Source organism: Rhinolophus sinicus, linkage group LG02 (genome assembly GCF_036562045.2).
Source record: "Rhinolophus sinicus isolate RSC01 linkage group LG02, ASM3656204v1, whole genome shotgun sequence".
In the NCBI taxonomy this organism is placed as follows: Eukaryota; Metazoa; Chordata; class Mammalia; order Chiroptera; family Rhinolophidae; genus Rhinolophus; species Rhinolophus sinicus.
In genome coordinates, this window is record NC_133752.1 from 191,358,543 (window position 1) to 191,380,028 (window position 21,486).

General features: G+C 47.9%; 1 long non-coding RNA gene across 1 annotated transcript; it reads right to left on the reverse strand.

Moving 5' to 3' along the window:
• Positions 1–7,352: 7,352 nt before the first annotated feature.
• Positions 7,353–19,961, reverse strand: LOC141570170 (uncharacterized). The gene is made up of 3 exons (XR_012494122.1): positions 19,631–19,961; positions 12,245–12,451; positions 7,353–8,323 (listed from the first exon to the last, which is right to left on the reverse strand). It is a non-coding gene; the product is annotated as an uncharacterized LOC141570170 (long non-coding RNA).
• Between the last annotated feature and the right edge of the window lie 1,525 nt (positions 19,962–21,486).

Here is a 21,486-nt window from a genome sequence, read left to right on the forward strand (position 1 = left end):
GCTGGGTTTTACCCCCATTCGCCCCCAGGGTGGGGCTCCCTTATACAGTAAACAACCTGCCCCACCACACCTGGCCATAGCAGCCCTAAAATTGCACCTGCCCTCTATCCTGAGACAATCACCTCTCCAAAAAAAAGCCCAAGCGAAGTCGTCTCCCCGACGTAGGGCCAGCTGACTCCCTCCATTCTGCATGCATCGATTAGACACTCTGAATATCTAGCTCTGGGCTTGGTACTGCAGTGGATACAAAACCTGGAAGAACAGAACAGTGTACAATTCCATTCGTTTTGACAGAGATACACACCCATGAAACCTCAACCACAACCAAGATACAGAAGATCACAGGACATTTCCATCACCATGGAAAGTTTCCTCTCACCCGCCCATTCCGTGCAGTCCATTCCCCCACCCCCACCACATACAGAAGCTCTGACCTGCTTTCTGTCATGATAGATCACTTCGTATTTTCTAGAATTTTATATAAATGGAATCACACAGTATGTGGCTTCTTGCACGTAGTTTCTTTCCCTCGATGTGTGTTTGAGATTCATCCATGTTGTTGCATGTGCCAGGTGCGTCCCTCTCATTAGTAAGCTGTGATCCATCGAGGGGAATGAGTCACAGCGTGGTTATTCACTCAGTCCTGTCCTCTTTTAACCACACTTGGCAAACTCACTGAATCACAGAACCACGGGGTTCCTGGGCATGCGTAGAGGGACCGTGAAGGCCATCTTGAACCAGCCTGCCCTGCACCACTGGAATCCAATGCTTGGTTCACTGCCCACGAAGTAGCCGCCCAGCCCTTGTTTACATAATGAGGAACTCATTCCCTTAGGAGCCAGATCCTTCCATCCTTGGACAGTGAGCCTGTTAGAAAACCCTTCTTCATTTCAGCCCAAATCCACCTCCCTAGACTGTCCCCACAGAGGTCCTAGTTCTTGCCCTAGGGCCACTCGGCTTCTTCCTCCCCACCTCAGGCCTAAGAATTCGGGAGGCACAACCTCCACCCAGCAACGTGCCGATAACTGTTTAACTTATATCTCTACTCGAAAATAAGACCGGGTCTTATATTAATTTTTGCTCCAAAAGATGCATTGGTTCAGGGGCTGTCATCCTGAAAAATCATGCTAGGGCTTATTTTCCAGTTTGGTCTTATTTTCGGGGAAATACAGTAGTTTAGTGATTTTTGCTGGGGTATAATATTCCATGAAATGAATGTTATCAAAATGTATTTATCTAATCTCCTGTTAATGGATATGTAGGAGGCTGGCCATCTTTGCATTGCAAATAGTTCTGCTATGAACACTCGTGGCATCCTGGAGCTGGTGTGTGAGGTTTCTCCAGAAGGGGGTTGGAAGAACCGTAGGCACACCCATCTGTCACCTCAATAGAGGGTGAGAAGTCATTTTGCGGGGTCCTCCCAGTCCACACCCTCGCCCACACTTGGTCTTGTGAGACTTTATACTTTGGCCAATCTCATGGGTGTGAATTGGAATCCCATTGTGGTTTTAATTTACATGACTGATTTCTAGTGATGCTGAGCGTCTTTGCAAGTATGTATTGGACATTTGGGTTTCCTGTTCCATAAAATGTCTTTTCATATCTTTTGTCCATTTCCCTGTTCTTTTATGTTTATTTGGGGAAGTTCTTTATATATTCTGATTTCCAAACTTAAATTGGTGCCTGCTCTGCAAATCTTTTTTCCAGTCTTTGGGCTATCTTTTGATCATCTGTGACTTTTAATAAACAGCACTTTTATTTGAATGTCTAATTTAAATGTCTTCCCTAATGACTTGTGCTTTTGGAGTGAGTCCTGCCTAAGAAGTCCTTTCCTACTTCCAATTTCATAAAGATGTGCTCCTACATTTTCTTCCAAAGCTTTGCAAGTTTTGCTTTTCATAATCAGGTCTTAACATACTTCGGCTGGATGTTAGGGTGTGGTGAGATACAGACTTCTTCAAATGCTGTGAGATGTAGATTTAATGACATTGTCTCCATAACCAATGGCTGTGACATCATTTATTGAGGAGCTCTGCATGCCCTATCTTGGGTGAGCTGCCTGTCGCATGGCCAGGGTCTCTGTGTGTAGTCTATTCTTAGCTTCTCTGACTATTGGTCTATTTGCCTGCCCTGGAGCCAGAACAATACTGCCTTAATTACCTAAATTCTGTGTCAGGTCTTTATATCCAGCAGGGAAAATTCTCCTCTCTCAAACGTTTTCAAAATTCTTATAGTTATCGCCGACCCTTTGCTCTTTCATATAAATTTTAGAATAAGCTTGTCAAGTTCCAAGAAAAACGATGCCAGGATTCTGATTAGAATTCTGTTCAATTTATAGAGGAATTTGAGGAGAACTGACATCTTTGTAAATTCAGTCTGCCTACCCATTAATGTGTTCTATTTCTTCTTTATATCTTTCAATCAAGTTTTATAATTTCCCCCCAGGAAGGTCATGCACATTTTTTCATTAGATTTATTGCGCGATACCATATTACATTCAGTGTCATTGTAACAAATGCTTTTTTAAATTGCATTTTCTGTTTGTTGCTTACATGTGGGAAAAATGTCAAATTTTGCATATTGGACTTCTATATATGGCAACGCAGGTGGAAATTTTTATCATAATTTATCTAGAGATTTTGCTACTAACGAGTCTGAGACTGTCTTTGTCGATAGTCTTATCATTTGTGGAAAATGACAGTTTTATTTCCTCCTTCCTGATTTTTATAGCTTCAATTCCTTGGGTTGTCTGGAGCCTTTACTGCTGACTTGAATAGAATCAGTGATGGTGGGCATCTTTGTCTTATCACCGATTTTAAAAAGAGTGTGTCTGCACAGGGATATGAAACACAGTTTGGGAAATATAATCAATATAATCAATAATGTTGTAAAGACTATGTAGGGTGCCAGATGGGCACTGGATTTATTACGGAGACCACTTCATACATAGACTGTGTAGGTGCCTGACCACTATGCTGCACACCTGAAGCTGAATAACATGGAATGTCAAATGCAGGATGTGGAGTACAGCATAGGGAATATAGTCAATGGAATTGTAACAGCTGTATTTGATGTCAGAGAGGTAGGAGATTGGGGGGGTTATCACTTTGTGAGGGGTGTAAATGTCTAACTATTACATTGCACACCTGAAACTAAAACAATAAAATTTTTTAAACGTAGCTTTCAATGTTCAAAAAAAATAAATAAAAAAGAGTGTGCCTCTGTTCCAGCATTGAACATGATGTAGGCTTTGGCAGATATTATTATCAGTTAAAAAGTTTCCCCACTATTCTTAGTAACCACAGATTTGCTTTTATTTTTATCATAAGTGTTTGATTTTATTGAGTGCTTTTTTCTTTTTTCATTTATTAGGGTGACAATTGTTAGTGAAATTACATACATTTCAGGTGTACAATTCTGTATTACATCATCTATAAATCCCATTGTATGTTCACCACCCAGAGACAGTTCTCCTTCCATCACCATATATTTGATCCCCCTTACCCTCATCTCCCACCCCCCAACCCCCTTACCACTAAACTATTGTCTGTGTCTATGAGTTTCTGTTTCTCATTTGTTTGTCTTGTTCTTTTGTTGTTTTTGGTTTATATACCACATATCAGTGAAATCATATGGTTCTCTGCTTTTTCTGTCTGACTTATTTCGCTTAGCATTATATATACTCTCAGGATCCATCCATGTTGTCACAAATGTTCCTATATCATCTTTTCTTACCGCCGAATAGTATTCCATTGTGTATATATACCGCAACTTCTTTATCCATTCATCTATCGAAGGACATTTTGGTTGTTTCCATATCTTGGCCACCGTAAACAAAACTGCAATGAACATTGGAGCACACGTGTCTTTATGTATAAATGTTTTCAGATTTTTTGGGGAGATACCCAGGAGAGGGATTGCTGGGTCATATGGTAATTCTATTCGTAATTCTTTGAGGAACCTCCACACTGCCTTCCATTACGGCTGCACCAGTCTGCATTCCCACCAACGGTGTATGAGGGTTCCTTTTTCTCCACAGCCTCTCCAACACTTGTTACTATTTGTCTTGTTGATGATAGCCATTCTGACTAGGGTGAGGTGATATCTCATTGTGGTTTTTATTTGCATTTCTCTGATGATTAGTGATGTTGAGCATTTTTTCATATGTCTATTTGCCATTTGTATGTCCTCTTTGGAGAAATGTCTCTTCAGGTCCTCTGCCCATTTTTCAATTGGGTGGTTTGTTTTTTTGTTGTTGAGTTTCATGAGTTCCTTGTATATTTTGGATATTAGCCCCTTATCGGTGGCACTGTTTGCAAAAATTTTCTCCCATTCAGTTGGTTGCCTCTTTATTTTGTCGATGGTTTCTTTTGCTGTGCAGAAGCTTTTAAGTTTCATATAGTCCCATTCGTTTATTTTAGCTTTACTTCCATTGCCTTTGGAGTCAAATTCATAAAATGCTGAGTGCTTTTTTCTATATCTCTGGAGATGTTGTGAATAAGGTTAACACATTTTCTAATGTCGTGCATTCCTGCAGAAACCTAACTTAGTCACTCCGGGCAATGCTACTGACTAACCCTCTGTCGCCATTCTCTGCTTCTTTTAATAAGAGCTCCAAGACTTGTAGCCAGCCAGCTCCTCCAACTAATGGACCACATTTCTGTATTCCTTACAGCAGGGTGTGGCCGTATGACTAAGTTTGGGAGAGAGGGGGTGAATGGAAGTGATATGAGCATATCATCTCCGTGAATGCGAAGCCATTTAGCCTGTCCATCTTTCTTCCCTGTCCCTACTGGCCAGGAAATAGAAATCCTGGGTGTCGGGGGGATGGAAGGTCAGGACCACTCCCCTCTGGATGGTAGAGAGACATATACTTTGTCTTCTTGAAGGCACTGTGTTATGGGGTCTTTCTGTTATAACAACTTAGATTCTGCCCTAATGAATGCAGTCATCATGGTTGCTTTTCATATACTGCTGGCTTCGAATTGCCAAAATAGGGGGTGGAGTAGGGGTGGGGTTCCCATGGTCATTGATGAGAGGGTCAGTAATTTTCCTTTCTTTCTTTCCTTTTTTTCTTTCTTTTGGAGGGCAGGTGGGTATCAAGGTTATACTAGTTTCATTAAAAGACTTGGCAATATTATCTCTTTTTCTATTTTTTAGAGAAGTTTGGATAATATAGAATTATCTCTTCCTTGAGTATTTTATAACATTTGTAAAGCCATCTGGGCCTGGTTTTGGAATTATGTGAAAGGAGGGAGAGGTAGATTTTAAACTATTAGTTCAACTTCTTTAATGGATATAAAACAACCTGGAATTTCTATTACTTCTTAGCCATATTTTTCTAGAAATATTTTATATTCTTTTCTATTTTGCTTAGGTTTTTTAATTCATTGATATAAAACTATTCATAGTATTATCATACTTCTTTTTTAATTTCTTCTTTTTTAATTTGTTATATTCCTCCTTTTCGTCCTATATTAATTATTTTTGCCTCCAACATTTGTTTTGAAATGTTAATTATAATAATCTTTTCAAAGAACCAATTTTGGCCTTGTTAATCCTTTCTACTATACAATTTTTTCCGTTTATTTAAATTCTGTTCTTATCTTTATTATTTCCTTTTTTCTTTTTCCTTTGGATTTCTTCTATTGTTCTTATTTTATTTCTCAGTTTTGAATACTTAAGCTTTATGAATTTTCAACCTTGTTTTAACACTATTAATTTTCCTCAAATATTACTTTAGTTGCAACCTACAGCTTTTTTAAAATTGTGGCAAATATATACATAACATAAAATTCACCACAACTTACAATTTTGATATGCAATATTTTATTATGTTTTCATTCTAAGTATTTTAAATTTTCATTATTTTTTTTTGATCAATGAGTTATTTGAAAGTGTGTTATTAATTTTCAAATGTTGGGAAATGGGATTGTTATCTTTTTACTTTTTTTTAATGATATTGTGGTCAGAAAACTTGCCCTGATTCCTCTAAATTTGTTGAGACTTGTTTTATGTATGACCTAGTATGGGGTTCATTTTTTCATAAATGTGTTGATAGCCAGTGTTCCATAAATGTCTAATAAAATCAAAGATGTTAACTCTGCTCAAATCTTTTATATCATTACAAATGGTTTTCATTTGTCTCGCTTGCTCTATAAGCTACTGAGAAAGGTTTGTAACTCTCCCATCATGATGGTGAATTTGTCAATTCTCCTTGTAATTCAGTCACTTTTAATTTTTGCTTTATAAATCTTTAAGCTCTATCATTAAAAGGGTACAACTTTAGAATTATTATAGCTTCCTAAAAATTTTAACGTTTTATTAAAACAGCAGCCAACGTTTTTTATGGCCTTTCTATATTCTAAGATTTGGCAAAGAGCTGATACTTAATAAATTTTTATAGAAACAAGAGCTTTTTTGAAGAAAAAAAAAAGTCCCTGGGTGTGGGGGTGCTCTCAGGGTCTCTGGCAGGCCCCCGGGAAGGTGGATTGGGAGCCAGTTTGGGCAGAGGTTCCCTCTGCTTTGGGTCAGTCCCACGCTCAGTGTCACAACCAAGAGAGGTATCAGAAGAGGAGTGGTCAGTTCCAGGCACTCCTCAGTGGCTGCAGTCTGGTCCCCAGCCTGGCAGGGTCTTCCCAGAGTGACTAGGCTCTGGGGACAAATTCCTGGGGGGCTGATTCAGACAGCCCCTGATGATTATTCCCTACCCTGGACTGATGGCCTCAGGCCACACTTCACTTCAGTCACCTCTCTCCTTCCTGCAAGAGGAGCAAACTCGGGCCCAAAAGCTCCATGGGGCAAATGCAGGGCTCAGGGAGGGGGTTTTCCCCATGGAGATCCCCAGGGAGCCCTGGATGCAGAGTGCCCATCCCTGTCTTCAACAGGGGCTCTCCTTCTGTCCCTGGGTCAGCTTCTGTACCCCAGACATACCCAGAAACCAAGCACAACAAGGCTCCCACTTTCAGACCCCAGGGAGCTCTCCCTGCAGCCCCCACAGGCCACCCTCTGAATGACAGGTTGACAAGAGCTGCTCCTCCTGGTCCCCACGCAGGCGCACCTTCCTCTTCCTCTCCTTCATACACCTGCTCCTCGGACACGGTCTTGGCCTTTCCCTTTACACCCTCAGGGGCCATCTCAGCCAACCGTGGCTCCCATCGCCATTCCTGAGTCCTGCTAGAGATGCCCCCACCCCCACCCTGAACACCCATTGGCCCCTTGAAATCAACAGTCTTCCCCACCTCCCATCCTAATACGATACAACCATCCCACTCCTCTAAACGGGGATCTAGACAGCAAACATTTTTTAAAAGTTTTTTTATTACATTTTAATATTTTCATATTACCTTGGAACAAAGAATACATTCACATGGTCCAAAATTCAAAACATACAAAAGAGCCTGTCATGACAAGTACGCCTGCCAGCCCATCTCCCAGCCACCCAGGCCCCTCCTACGAGGCCATCTCCTGTGCCAGTTTCTTGTGTCCCTCCATGGATATTCCAGCAGAAGAAAGCATTCTTTGTTTCCTTTCTCTCACCCCAAAAGGAAACACACGATGCCAGGTGTCCTGCCCAGCGCTGGTTTTCATTTACTATTTACCTTGAAGTTTATTCATTCACACAGAGGTTCCTCATTCATGTTTGCTGCTGAGCAGAATTCCATTGTGTGGGCCTTTGACAATTCATCTGGTTAGTTCCTACTGAAGAGAAGGTTAGGTGCTTCCCCACCTTTGCTCCTCCAACTGCACAGCCATGAGTAACGGGGTACACACACTGTTTTTCCCAGGGGTGAGTATCTGAAGGCTGCCTCCCTTTGGGAGGGTTTCTGGGTAATAGGGTGAGACATTTGTGCCAAAAACCCTCCACGGCAGCTGCACCCATTTATTCTCCCACCAACAATGCATGAAAGCTCATGTCCCACATTTTTACCAACACAGTCTTTTAGACAACTCTTTTATTTTTTATATTCCAGTAAGCAAAAAAATGATACGGCAATGGAGTTTTGATTTGCATTTCTTTTAGTATGAGTGAGCACTTTTTTTCAGAGAGCTAAAAGCCATCTGCATTTCCCTTTTCTGTGAATTGTGTTTTCACCCTTTGCCCATTTTCTTATTTGGCGCTGGTCTTGTTCATTGATTTCCATATTAGGGAAATAAGCTTTTTGAATATCACGCAAGTTACAAACATGTTTCCCCAGATTGTCACTGGCTTTACTCAGAGTGGCCTGAGGCATGCAGACTTCTTCATATTTGTGTCGTTTAGTTCATCAGTCTTTTCTTTTACGGCTACGAGCCTCTTTGTGATTCGTAGGCCTCCGCCACTCTGAAATCACATTTTTAAAGCATTCTTCTATGTTTTCTCCTTGTAGTGTTATGGCGTAATTTTTTACATTTGGTATTTGATACCTCTCATCTGACCCCTTTGCACAAGGTGAGGTACAGGTCTTACTTTATTATTTTCCAAATGGCTACCCAGCGACTGACACCATTTGCCCTAATACTGTATTCTCTCCCCCCTGGCTGAGAAGCTACCTTTATTTCATACTAAATGCACAGCTGTATTAAAAGTTACTCCTGGTGGGGCAGCATTCCTGGCATTTTCCCTCTTCAGTCCCAGCACCCAGGTGCCCCCCAGGCACCATGGTTTCTCCCTCATTATTTCTTGAGCTTACCTCCTTCTCTCACTTTCCACCTCACAGTTTTGGTTCAGAACTCACCACTTCTCCCCAGGAATATACAGTATGTAAGTGTCAGTGCCGGGGGAGGAGGGCTGTGAGTGGGACCCTGTTTACCCTGGGATAAGGCCCCTCTCATTCAGGGCTCTTCCCTCTCCACCCTCCCCACTGCATTTCTTGCTTCCTTCTCCCAGCTCGGGGCCAGAGCCCTGGAAGGTCTTCGAAAGCCACACTTAGTATGTCCTTGTATCTGCCATTCCCTCAACACAGACATCCCCATCCTCCCTTACTGCCTGACCACATCCCATTTTTCCTCCAAGTATTGGGTGTTCCCCCTGGGGCCCCAGAACTGTCCGCTCACCTGCCCACTCCTCATTCCAGCCCTATCCTTATCATGGAAGGGGAGCAGCAGACATCCCACCACAGCCTGCCCGTCCGCCTTCACGCACGCACACAAACTGGACAGAACAAGCCAAGGTGTGCACATGCCTTTGCTCTAGCCAGACAGGCGGGGAGCACAGGGCAGCTTCCCCCTCCATCCAGTGCATTCCCCCATCTCCTCCACTGGGTGGGGCTTGCATTGTGACTCTCACCATCCCCTCCCTCTTCCATAGCCCCACCCCACTCCAGGCCATTTAACCCCTTCGCTCCTGCCTTTCTCCTTGTGCCCTGGCCATGGGTGTCCATCCTCTGGCTCTGCCTTCTTCAATGTTGGCTGGGCCAGGGGCTTCTGATGCTGAGCAGAGAGGGGAAGACACCTTCAGAGGGGCTTGGCTGTGGCATGGGGAGGATGGCCTCCTACCTGAAAATCGCCTATGCCATATTAGGCTGGCATGCACTATTCATCACTCGACACATATTTAATAAGCTGGTCCTGGGCGCTCGGCCCTGGGGAAATGGCGGTGGACCAAGTGGTGGTCCTGCCCCCAGAGAGCTCACATCTTTCTCAACAGGGACACAGACAATAAACAAGATAATAAATAGAATGATGATACAGGGGGTGCAAAGTGCCACGAAAAAATAACAAAGGAGGCTGAGGACAAGAGAATGATGAAGAATGATGGAGAATGTTGATTTAGAAACCAGACTGCCTCTGCAAAGACGAGAAAAGCACTGCAGGTGGAGGGACCCACCAAGGGCAAAGGTGGGAAGGAGCTCAGAGTGCTTTCAGGGGCAGCAAGAGGCCCATGGGGCTTGAACGATGTGCCCACAGCAGAGCGGCTGGGAGGGCCTGGAGGCACCAGTAGGACTTTGCATTCATCTGTGAGCAGGGAAACTACTAGATCCAAATCTAGAAGGTGCCCTCTGATGGCCATGCAAGGAATAATAGACCGTAGTGGGACAAAGGCAGAATCTGAGAAACCCCGCTGTCACTGAGGTGTCCAGGGAGAAGGGACAGAGGTTTAGACCAGAGAGGTGATGGTGGAGGATGTGAGAAGTGGCTGGATCCAGGATATACTTTGCAGAGTCTGTAGGATTTGCTAATGGAGTCAAATATAGTGCCAGTTTCATTCCCAGCAACTTGGGAGATGGCAGGAAGTGGGTGACTGCAGGAGAGGGTTTACACAGTTGGATACTGAGGCTTCTGTTCTGGACATTTCCATTGAGAAGCCTTTTGGACATAGGGATGTCAAGTGTTTGGTTAGATGGTGAGTGTGGAGGAAAGGGAAGGACTTAGGGTACAGACATAAGCATGGAGTTGTCCAGATGTAGATGAGATTTAAAGTGGCAGGAGGTCACCGGGGAAGGACTGCCTCAGGAACTGGGAGGAGGGACAGGGGACAAGGAAACCCTTTCCTACCGCATATCTGGGGTCATATCCGTTCCCTTTCCAGGTTTTCTTGGCCCTGCTCTCAGCCCCACCCCTTACCCAGCTTCATTGCACTCGCTTTGGCCCTATGCTCAGGCCCCCCATCCCCTCCCTCCCTCTGCACCCCCAACCAGCAGCCCATGCTCAGATCACTCTTCCTGCACAGGTTAATCAAAGCACTCTTAATTCCTTTCTTCTTTGGGACCTAGACTTCCAGACCCACCCTGTCTACTTCTATGAATTCCGCCTTCAGCTCAGCAAGGCCTGAGCTCTCAGCCACCCCTTGCTGACCCCTAGAGGGCGCTTTCTCAACACTCCCCTCCCCGCTGCCATCGCCATTCTGGAACCACTAACCCTGTCCTTCAGGAGGTGACCTCAGCTTCCGTCCACCCAGACCTGTCTAGAGATGGCTCAGGTCCTCCTCCAACTTCCTTCCTCTCCCACTCGTGGATCCTGTAGTCAACTGTGTGCTCACACCCCGCCTCCTCCACTAGCTGGCCGCATGGCCTCAGCAAGAGCTTTACCTTCTCACTGGAGAGCGGTGAGCGCCAAGTGAGTGATACGTGTAACGAACCAAGAACATGACCAAAGAGAGGCAAACACCCGGTCACGTCGGGGTTACTGTGGTCATGGGGCTGGCTTTTCCCTTTGCCTCTTCTAGCCTGCTCCCCTTCTCTAGCACTTTGTTCTGCTTTCTCAGGTATCTTCTTTCTCACATCGACTCCTTCCCACATTGAGTCTCGCACATCTTACAAAGAAACAGCCCAGGACTTGGTCTCTCTGTTACCCCAGTGCCACTCACGCATCCTCCCCTCCCAGCCCGTGCCCTCTCCTCACCCTTGCCTCCCAGGAAACCCCTCACCTGCTGCAATCTGGTTTCCTTCATGGCAAGACCAGAGCCAGACATCAATACACAAAGATGGGGCATCCAGGGACTGATCCAAGAAGGGCTGGGGACCGGGGACCCCAGAGAGCTAAGGATACATTTGGGAGCTAAATCTATATAATCTAGTTCTGGGGCTCAGCCCACTTCTGTGAGTGAATTAGGTCAAGTTCTTAGAGGGTGCCAGTAAGACTCCAAAATTGATGGGCCCTCCCCACCACTCCCCTGAAACAACTCTCTCAAAGGTCACTTGTGAATTCCAGATCCCCAAATCCAAAGGCCATCTCGATCCTGTGTCAGGCATGCTTCACTGTAGGAAGTAACACCCCCTCTAGGTACCTTAAGCAGAAAGGGATTTAACATGGGGAACTCGGCGCTTACAAAATCCTAGGAAGTACACGCTGAGTGACTGAGTCCCCAGAACGCCACAGAACTGACCAAGGTTGCTGCTGCCAAGGCTACGGTCAGGACAATGAAGATGTAGAGGCCAGCCCCAAACACACCTCTGTGGCTGCCACCAGGGCTCAGGAAGCTACAGCCACCACTGCACCCGTCCCTCGCCCCTTAGAAAGCAGGTGCCTGGACGCTATGACACAGAGTCCAGCCACTGCTTCCTCTGCTGCGGCTAGCTGCTCTCAACACCCACACCCACCCGGAGCAGCAAGAAGAGAGCCACCTTCCAAACCTCACATGAGCAGTTCTCACAGGCAGAATCCAATTTATATCCAGAACCAGATCTGGGAGAAACGGTATTTTTAGCTTTCCAGGCTCCACTGTCCAAGGAAGCACAGCAGAGGGCGGATGGAATGGAAGCTAAGTGAGCTGACCCATGGCTCCATCACAGGCCCAGTCTCCCAGCCTCTCCGCATCACTTACCTGGTGGCCTCTCACTCCCCTTTCAAGCACTTCTTAAACATGCCTCTTGCATTGCTTTGGGCTCCTTTGCCTGGCTCTGTGTGTCAGCGGACTCCACTCCACTGCAGGTACGAGAAACCCAGCAGCAGGGGCTTCAACAGGCAGGGGTTTGCTGCCTTGTTCAGCAAGGTGTCGGGTGGAGGCAGCCCAGGCCAACGTCACTTCACCCTGTGGAGAGGCAGTGATGTGGAAAGATGGACATGGCCGGCCTTGTGACTCACACGCACCAGGCCTCACATCCCTATACTCATAGACCGTGGGACCCTGGACAAAACACTTTACCCTCTGGGCCTTAGTTCTTCAGATGTATGTCGCTGAATGTGTGGAGATTAGAGATCAGTAAATATTTTCTAAACAATGTGTTCAAGTATTATATGAATAACTTTAAAATGTGGAAGCGTATCAAATGGAAAGTATGGATGCTGAGTGGACGTCATCGGTCACCCAGGAAGGGCAGCCAGGATGGAAACTCAGGCCATCCAAGTGCAGAATGCAAGTCCATAACGCCATGGGCAGAAGGACTCGTGGTAGGGAGGATAGATGGAAGAATGGAGAATGGAAGATGGCGGCAGGTTGGGAGGACGGACAAATGAACAGTTACTGGATGGAGTCAGGAGGGTTCCTTGAGGGGCCTTCCATGTACTCCAGCTGTAGCCCAGCTACTCCCTACCTACTCCCCAAACAGGGCTGGGCTAGGGTGAGGCAAGTGAAGCACTCACCTCGCCTCGGGCACAGAATCTAAGGGGAGGCCCAAACTTCACTAATCAGGACAAATAATACTTTATGTGATATCTTTATAAATCAAAATTAATGCAAAACACCATGATGAACAAAATATCAAAAATAAAGTTAGATTTACTTATTTAAATTTAAATGAAGCTCAGATCTAACCCAGCACTTGCATGATCTCATCCGCTTCACCCTGGTCCAGGCCCCACCTACCACCCCAGTACCTCCCTACCAACCCACTCATCGCCCCCACCCCACCACTTCATCACCACCCCACCCCGAACCTGAGAGTCAGGAAGGATGCGATAGAATAAGAAACAAGACAGGGAGACGGAGCTGCCAAGCTCTTCCCAGCATCCAGCCCTGACCCCCGCTACAATCACCACCCACAGATCCCTCGGTGTCAGGGTGAAGGGCCCTCTGAGGACCCCAGTACACAGGGGAGCCTTAAGTTGTGGCTTCTATGAGCGGTGTCCCCTCAGGCCACCACAGGGTGGAGCCCGCGGGCTGCTTTGGTCTCTGTGGAAACGCTGGAAGGGGGTGAGGGAAGGGGCCAGGCCATCCTGGGCCTCCCTGTCTTCCCGGATGGAGCCCTCCTACTCAGCCAGAGGGATTCTGAGCCTTGACTGTGGCCGAGGTCTGTGCCAGCTGCTTTACATGGATTCAATCAGGAAACCCTTCACATCCGTCATTATCCCATTTTTTGCAGAAAAGGAAACCAAGGCCCAGAAAGGGAAAGTCCCTGTGGGCAGCAGCTGGCTGCGAGAGGAAGCACCTCTCTAAAGCTCTGCACTTCTGTTTCTGTCTCCATGGTCCCTGGGCCTCACAGAGAGCATTCTGGGCAGGTGTCAGGAAGAAATGCGCCTCCAGTCCCGTTTTGTAAAGTTGGAGACCAAGGCCCAGAGTGGCTGAGTACTTGAGCTCCGTCACACAGCAGGGAGAGACAGAGGCAGTGGGGGAAGCCGGAGCCTGCCTGAGCCCAAGCCCCAGGCTGTCTGTACCTTCCATGTCCTTAGCCGACCCCGTGTGACTCCCACCTGAGGCCCCTTGGTCTGACAGACTCAGTCAGGCTGGAGAGGAAACTCGAGCAGGTGGGAGTCAGGAGCCCTTTGTCCCTCCCCCCTAATGCTGACTTAGGGCAAACTGCACCCCTGTCTGTGCCAGGTCTATTTCAGGGCTTTGCGGGCCTGGGGTTGGGCAGAGAACCAGATGTGGCCTCCTCCCCAGCATGCTGACAGCCTGGTATGGGCAGGATCGCAAAGCCTGAGGGCGAGTGAGAATAGAAAGGACAGTAGGAAAAGAGAATGAGGGGCGGCCAGATGGCTCCACTGGTTAGAGCGCAAGTTCTCAACAACAAGGTTGCCGGTTCAATTCCCGCATGGGATGGTGGGCTGTGCCCCCTGCAACTAAAGATTGAAAACGGCGACTGGACTTGGAGCTGAGCTGCGCCCTCCACGACTAGAGTGAAGGACAACTTGGAGCTGATGGGCCCTGGAGAAACACACTGTTCCCCAATATTCCCCAATAAAATTTATTTGAAGAAAAAAAAAAGAGACAGGGAGAGAATGAAAACCAGGACTTGGGGTGCTTGGGAACACCTCCCATCCCACCATGGTTTTCTCTCCTGTAACCATAAGGGGAGAGATCTCAGACACTCTATGAGCCCTTCCAGAAGAATGCTCCAGGGTTCAGGGATTGCAAGCTCATTGCAGTGACAAGTCGGTCTCTTTCGCCATCCCTGGACACGACTCCATGGACCAGGCTGGCCAAGGAACCCAGCTTTTGGATAACTGAAGGTTCTGGTTAACAGAGTTGCCATGTGCTCTGTGTATGGGGATGACCAATGTCAGAATGAGGGTGAGAAACCCAAGCTTAACACTAGAAAATGGGTAACAATGGCTGATGGCCTCAGCTCTCATTTTATCCCAGGCCAGGTTGGGAATGTTACCACCTCCGAAACTGGTTACTGGGTGGGGCAGAGATGCCAAATTCTGAACCTGCTGGTCATCTGCTTTTTGGTTAGACAGAACTTTACTGTTGTAGGGCATAGTAAGTCAGGGGTCAAAAGGTCCTCAGAGCCAGTTTGGTCAAACCCTGTCCCCCACCCCAGCCATTTATTTATTCAAGAAATACTTAGCATCACCATGTCCTGAGGCTAACCAGATAGTCCTGGCCCCATCCTTCATAGAGTTTATCATCCAAAAAATGAAAACAAATATTTGATAAGCAATTAAGGTGATACGTCCTAGGATTCTGGTAAGGTATACCAGGAGCCAGGAGTACGTGGGTTAGGAAAAACTGCCCGGAGAAAACAGATTAAGCCAAGACCTGAAGCCTGAGCAGGAGTTGGCCAGAGATGATAAGGAGAAAGAGCACTGCAGGTAGAAGGCGTGGCATGTGCAAAGGCCCTGGGGCATGAGAGAACATGGTCTGATCAACGCAAAGAAAGACGGCCCACTGAGCTGTAACATAGAGTGGGAGGGAGAAAAGGGCTAGAGCGGCAGGCAGCAGTCAGCTTCCCGAGGGCCGCATGAGTCATGTTATGGAATCTCAATGCCTTCCTGAAGGCAATGGGGAGCCACTGAAGGTTTTTAAGCAGAAGAGTAGAGTGATGATTCACGTCTTAGAAAAATCTGTCTGGACTATGAGGGGAAAGAGTCTGAGTGGAAAGGGGGCAAAGCTGGAGGTCAAAGGACCAACAGGGGCTGTCACAAGAGGAAAGATGATGGTGGCCCAAATAGGGAGGTGGCAGCAAGGGTGCCTGAGGATTCCATGGTTTGGAGAGTCATTTGAAACATCACACACTAGGAGACAGTAATTATCTAGGCAGGGAGGAGAGAGGAGTCCACATTAGTCCCCGGGGCTCCTCTTGGGTGACTGGGGAGACAGGGCTGCATTTGCTGAGCTGGAGGACACAGGAGAGAAATGAGAGGCCAGTTTGGGACCCACTGAGCTCAGAGCTACAGAGACATTCACGTGTTCTCAGTAGGAAACTGTAAATGTAGGTCAGGAGTCAGAAGAGAACACGGGGCAGAAGAAGGATGTGGGGGCATCAGTGTGGCAATGTAGGCCTTGAATGATAAAGAAAGAGGTCCCGTGATAGCCCCTAGGGGAACCCCAGCGTCCTACACACCACGATGTCCGTGTCCCCAGGGCCTGGCAAGTTCCTTGGCATTGAGGGACAGAGGCAGGAGGTATTTTCCAAAGATGGCAGCATCAACATCTGCCATCCCACATGCTCTTCTTACAGTGTGACCCTGTGACTCTGGTAGAAGTGACACTGAGAGACTTCTGAGGCCAAGTCACAAAAGGTGACACGGTTTCCCCCTGGATCTGTCTCAGGACATGCACCTTGGCTTCCAAGGCTAGCAGGTACCCTGGAGCCACCATGCTGAAGGGACCAGGTGGAGAGGTCACACAGAGCAAGAGAGAGCTGCCTGAGGAGCCCCAGCTGTTAGAGTCCTCCCAGACCGGCCACCAACCATGTGAGGGAGTGAGCCTGCAGATATTCCAGGCCCAGCCTTGAGCCACCCCAGTTGACACCAAGTGGAGCAGAGGCCAGCTGTCCCCACTGAGCCCTGCCTGGATTTCAGATCTGTGAGCAAAATACATGCTGTTTAATCCACTAAGAAGTTTTTGGAACAGCAGAACAGGAAGGCAACTCATAAGAATGTATTGAATGAACATTTCAGGGCAGGAAGAGAAAGGGGAGCTTGCAGAGGAGACCGAGGAGTGGTCAGGAGGTTGGAGGGAATCAGAGAGTGTGCGTGAGTGGTCCAAGGGCACACAGCAGGCTGGTGGCCAAAACTTTAAGTCTGGTCTCCCCTGTCCACTGCACTCATACTTTGCCTCAGATTTTTATTTTTCCTTCCTTCCTTCCTTCCTTCCTTCCTTCCTTCCTTCCTTCCTTCCTTCTTTCCTTCCTTCCTTTTATATTGAGAAATTTATATCTCCCAGATCAGCACACATACACACAAAAAGCTGGGAATCTGAAAGTAGAAAATCAGGACCAAGGAGAAAAGAAAGCAAAGATGCCAGATGATGGGTTGCAATCATTAAGCTTCAAATTTGCCTAAGTTTCCTGGCATCTGAAGTAAAAAGAGAAACAAAGCAAGTGACTCAGTTCTCCTTACTAGGAAAGTGGAGCCTTGCCAGTTCCCCGGTGAGTTAGATTTCCCTGCCACCAAGCTAGAAGAAAGCTCTGTGTGCCCTTGGTGTAAGGGGTGCTCGAGTGACCTCATGCTTCCAACAGCAAGCAAGCACTGATGTCGTTTCCTTGTTTCTTGTACTAACTTCTTTGCTAAAGGCTGATCCCAGAGCTCTGAAGCCCAGAGCGTATCCTGACATTTTTATGGAGAAAACAGGACAACATCTCCCTTGCTCAGGGCACAGGCATCTAAGAACATGTTTAAAATAATGATGTGAGGCCCCTCCATCAGCGAACGGACTCAGGAGTCAGCAGTCTGACAGTTTGTCTCTTAACAGTCACCCTGGGTGACGGGGGTGCACATCCAGCCTTGGGGCCCCCTGCCTAAGACCATCTTTCTTAAACCTCAGGAAAACAGACAATAAAGCAAGGCCCTACTGTCCACCGGGGCCCTGGAGCACGTTGAAAACTGGAAAAGCAGTGGAGGGACTGACGGGGGAGCAGTGGCTGGCTCCACTGAGGCCCTCTCCAGGCCTGAGGCTTCATCACCACGCCTTCTGATCTTCACAAGCTGGTGAGACACATCGCAGTATCCCATTTTACAGATGAGAATGCTGAGTCCGGGAGGATGCTGCCACGGCTCACAGGTGCAGGCACTGAGGTTCAAAGCTAGGGTGACCCACCAGGATCCACTGAGCTACACGCTGACACCAAGAAGAGCCCGGTGCCCCTGGCTGTGACACACATCAGCCTTTCACAAACAGCCCAAGTCTCACATGTGACAGTGTAATATTTACTTCTTCAAGAAGCATGTATTGAGCACCTACTGTGTGCCAATCTCTTCCAGCTGCCGGGGATACAACAGGGAACCATACCAACCCAGCGTATTAACTATATTTAACTATATATTAACGATATTTCCTTATTTTCTGTATTCTTGATGCTCAGACATCAGGCGCCTCACTGCCGGGGAGTGGCTGCCCCTCGCAGGGCGAGCTAATTTCTAGAGGTCGCCAATGACTGGCCTGCCAGCACACGTTTCATATGCAAACCAACCGACTCTGGGTCCATACCCCCATCTTGCCTCCTCTGTCTGGCTTTACACTCCAGGAGGCAATATTCCTCTGCTCTAGTTATCCCAGGGCCACATACCAGGCAACGGGGGACCACCCTTATGGCCCAGAGCTCCCACCTTGAATTATTCCAACTAGCCAATCCTAAAGCTGCTCAGCTGCTTACTCTGCCTCGCCTTTTCGTTCCCTGCAAAAGCACAGTAAAGGTTCTTGTCCACGCTTTCCCCTCACTCTTCTGCTCTTGACAGACCCTAGTGCTCTCCTGTGTGGCCCAGTGTAGGCTGTCACGTCCTCTCCTCTCAGGAACTGTGAGGAACAAACTATCCTTTCCATGGTAGTCATCTTCTCAGTTGGCCTCACCACACCTGAATAAAACCGAAATCTCAGGGAACATTTAAAAACGCCCAACCCTGCCCTCTTAGCCCACAGACATGGTTCTAACCAGTTGATTTCCAAAACAGGAAGTGCCAGGGAGCCCCAGCATGGCCCTGGGATGGGGGTGATCCTGGATGGCATGGCAACCCCAGCTGGTAGCCCTCATCTTCCCACATACCGCAGGGCCCATGAATGTGGACATGGGAGCTGAAGAGATGAGACCAAAATAACAGAAAAGGGACCAGAGGTATCCAAGACAACACATAGAAAAAGATTATTTTGTTCAAACTCTGTAATTACACTTTTGAGCGAAAAATGAGATTCCACAGTAGACCAAACCTGACACAAGTTTAAATACTGAAGTGTCAGATTACAGTCTTTGGAAGGACTGACAAAACTCTAGAGGAGTGGCCTCCAAAATAACAAGCACTCATGTCCCAGAAAGATGAGTCAGCCTTAACCACAATAATGCGAGAAACTCAGAACCAAGCTCCAGGCCGGATCCCTGCCTGCGGGCAGCCCCTGTGAACAGCGGCCGCAGACCTCTGGGCCTTGGTTTCCTGGTCTGTGAAGTGGGGAGCAGAGATGCCCTTGGGCCTTTCTCCCAGGCTGCCCCTCGACTCTGGGCCCTCCTCTCCTTCTCCCAGCGACCCTCTCCAGTCACATATTCCCTGGGTCTCTGATGCTTTGACAAGTCACTCTCTCCTTTAAAACACCCTCCTCAGCCTGCCCCTCCACTCAGGTGGACCCCAGCTCTGCTCTCTCCTTGCCACATTGCTTCCACTCCTCAGTGCCCCCTGCCTGATACCCCTGCCTCACCAACTCCCACCCCCAGGCGCCTGGCTGCTAGTACACGGGATGCTCAGAGACCTCCGCCTCCCCCACAGAGGGGACGCGCTGACCACTTCTCGAAGGCCCCTCATCTAGGGTCTCTGACCACTCCTGTACCTCTGGCTGCTCCCCCTCGGCCCCTGGGGGGGAATCTGCCTTCAGGGCCCCGTAGGCCTGTGCCTTGGTTCCTACCTGCAGCTTCCTTCATTCCACCTCCCACTTAGATGCTGCAAAGACCAGGTGCATCATTTCCCGGGATCCCTTGCATCCAGGTGTAGGTGGTCAAGTAGGTATGAGACTCCTCCTGGAATTGCGCAGATATCTGGTGACCACGAGGGAGCCATTGCCTCTGGTTTGTCTCAGACCTCAGCCCTGCCCCACCCCCTGACTTAGCCACATGGGCCCCCTGGAGACCTTCTGCTTCCCCCAGACCCCTACTCCAGTGAGCTTGGGAGAGAGGTAGAGCCTGGGGCCACCTCCTCGTGCATGTGATGTGTACACATGCCCTTGAAGTGCCAGGGTGTATTCCTGTTCCTAGCAGAAACTGCTGTTCTGAAATTACTGCCGCCTGGGTTGGAAAGGGGAAGTGGGAGTCAGAGAACAGCGGAGTGCAGGGTGGAGACCCAGGAAGAGGAGGAGGGGCAGAGGAGGGAGAACTAGATCCAGGTCTGGATTCATCCCAAATCCCAGCCGCCATTCCATCTCAAGCCTCTGAGCCTTTGCTTGGGCTGTTCCTTGAACCTGGAACACCCTCCCCCTCCCCTTCTCCAAAGCACAGACTCTTGCTTGACCTTCAACAGGAGTCTTTCCTTCCTTGTGCAAATATCCAAGACCCCAGGTAGTCACCCTGCTCTGCGAAGCCCTCGCTGAATGGGTTAAGAGACCCTCTGCCCCCTCGGGTTTATCACTGAGTGTTGTCAGTGGCTGTTCAGTTTTCTGTCCCCAGCACCCAGCACCTGGCTTGGCACAAAGTTTGCACTCAAGAACTCCTGCCTGCCCACTCAGCGTGAAATGACAGCTCTCACTTAAAATCTCCCCTCCCCTTGAAATCCCACCACGCAAGTCCCATGCTCAGGTAAAAGCACTCCTGATCTGGAGAGCACACATATCTCCAGCACAAAAGGGCAAATTCTCAGAAGGGAGACATTCTCAGATGTGGGCGGCACATCTGTGATCCGGCCTCCTGGACTACGGTACTCACAGCTGTGCTTTGGTAACCTCAGCCACAGAGGAAAGAAGGAGGTATTCTTGCTTCTTTTTGCAGGTGAAGAAGCAGATTCACAGGGTAAGGTCACAGGTCCCAGGCCACACAGGTAGGACTGGGATTTGAGCCCATGTCCAGGGCTCCTCAAGTAAGAGAAGAGTTCACCTTCCTGGGCCCCCATTATTGAGAGTACAGCTTTGGGCCCCCCCTGCTCCGCCACTTCACTGTCATGATGAAGGCGGGTTCCCATTAGGAGGCAGAGACCCTTCCTGGGCTGCCCCAAGCACACCTATCTGGCCATTATCGTCTTTACCTTCTCTTCCCACGTGCTCGTCGTCCCGCCTCCTACAGCTCCTGCCAGCTCTTCTGTTGTTGATGTTGTTGAATCAAACATTCAAATACAAGGAAAGTTCACGTCACCTTAAATCCCACACACAGGGGCGATGTCTGTTATGTTGGTGACCATTCTTCCATCGTGTGTTTACCTCCCAAGCATCAAATGGGTGAGCCAGAAGCCGATCCACCCATTTTGTTAGCTTTCACCTTGTTCTCCAGCTCAGCATTTTACAATAAAAAACACAGAAAATGAATTGATTATTAATATCATACAAAAATTGATAAATCCAGCTATTCTTGCAAAACAGAGATCTGGCCATTCTGGGCTCCTGTGTCTTCATGGCAATAGTCGGCTAAAGCTGAGGACCAGCTGCCCACTTCATATGGGACAAGCCTCTGTGTTTTGCCACAGTCCCTACCATTCCCTGTTTGTCTCCACTTCCCTTTACTTACCTGCCTGACCCCTGTGAGAATTCAGGTTGATAACTTCTGCTGTAGGCATCTATAA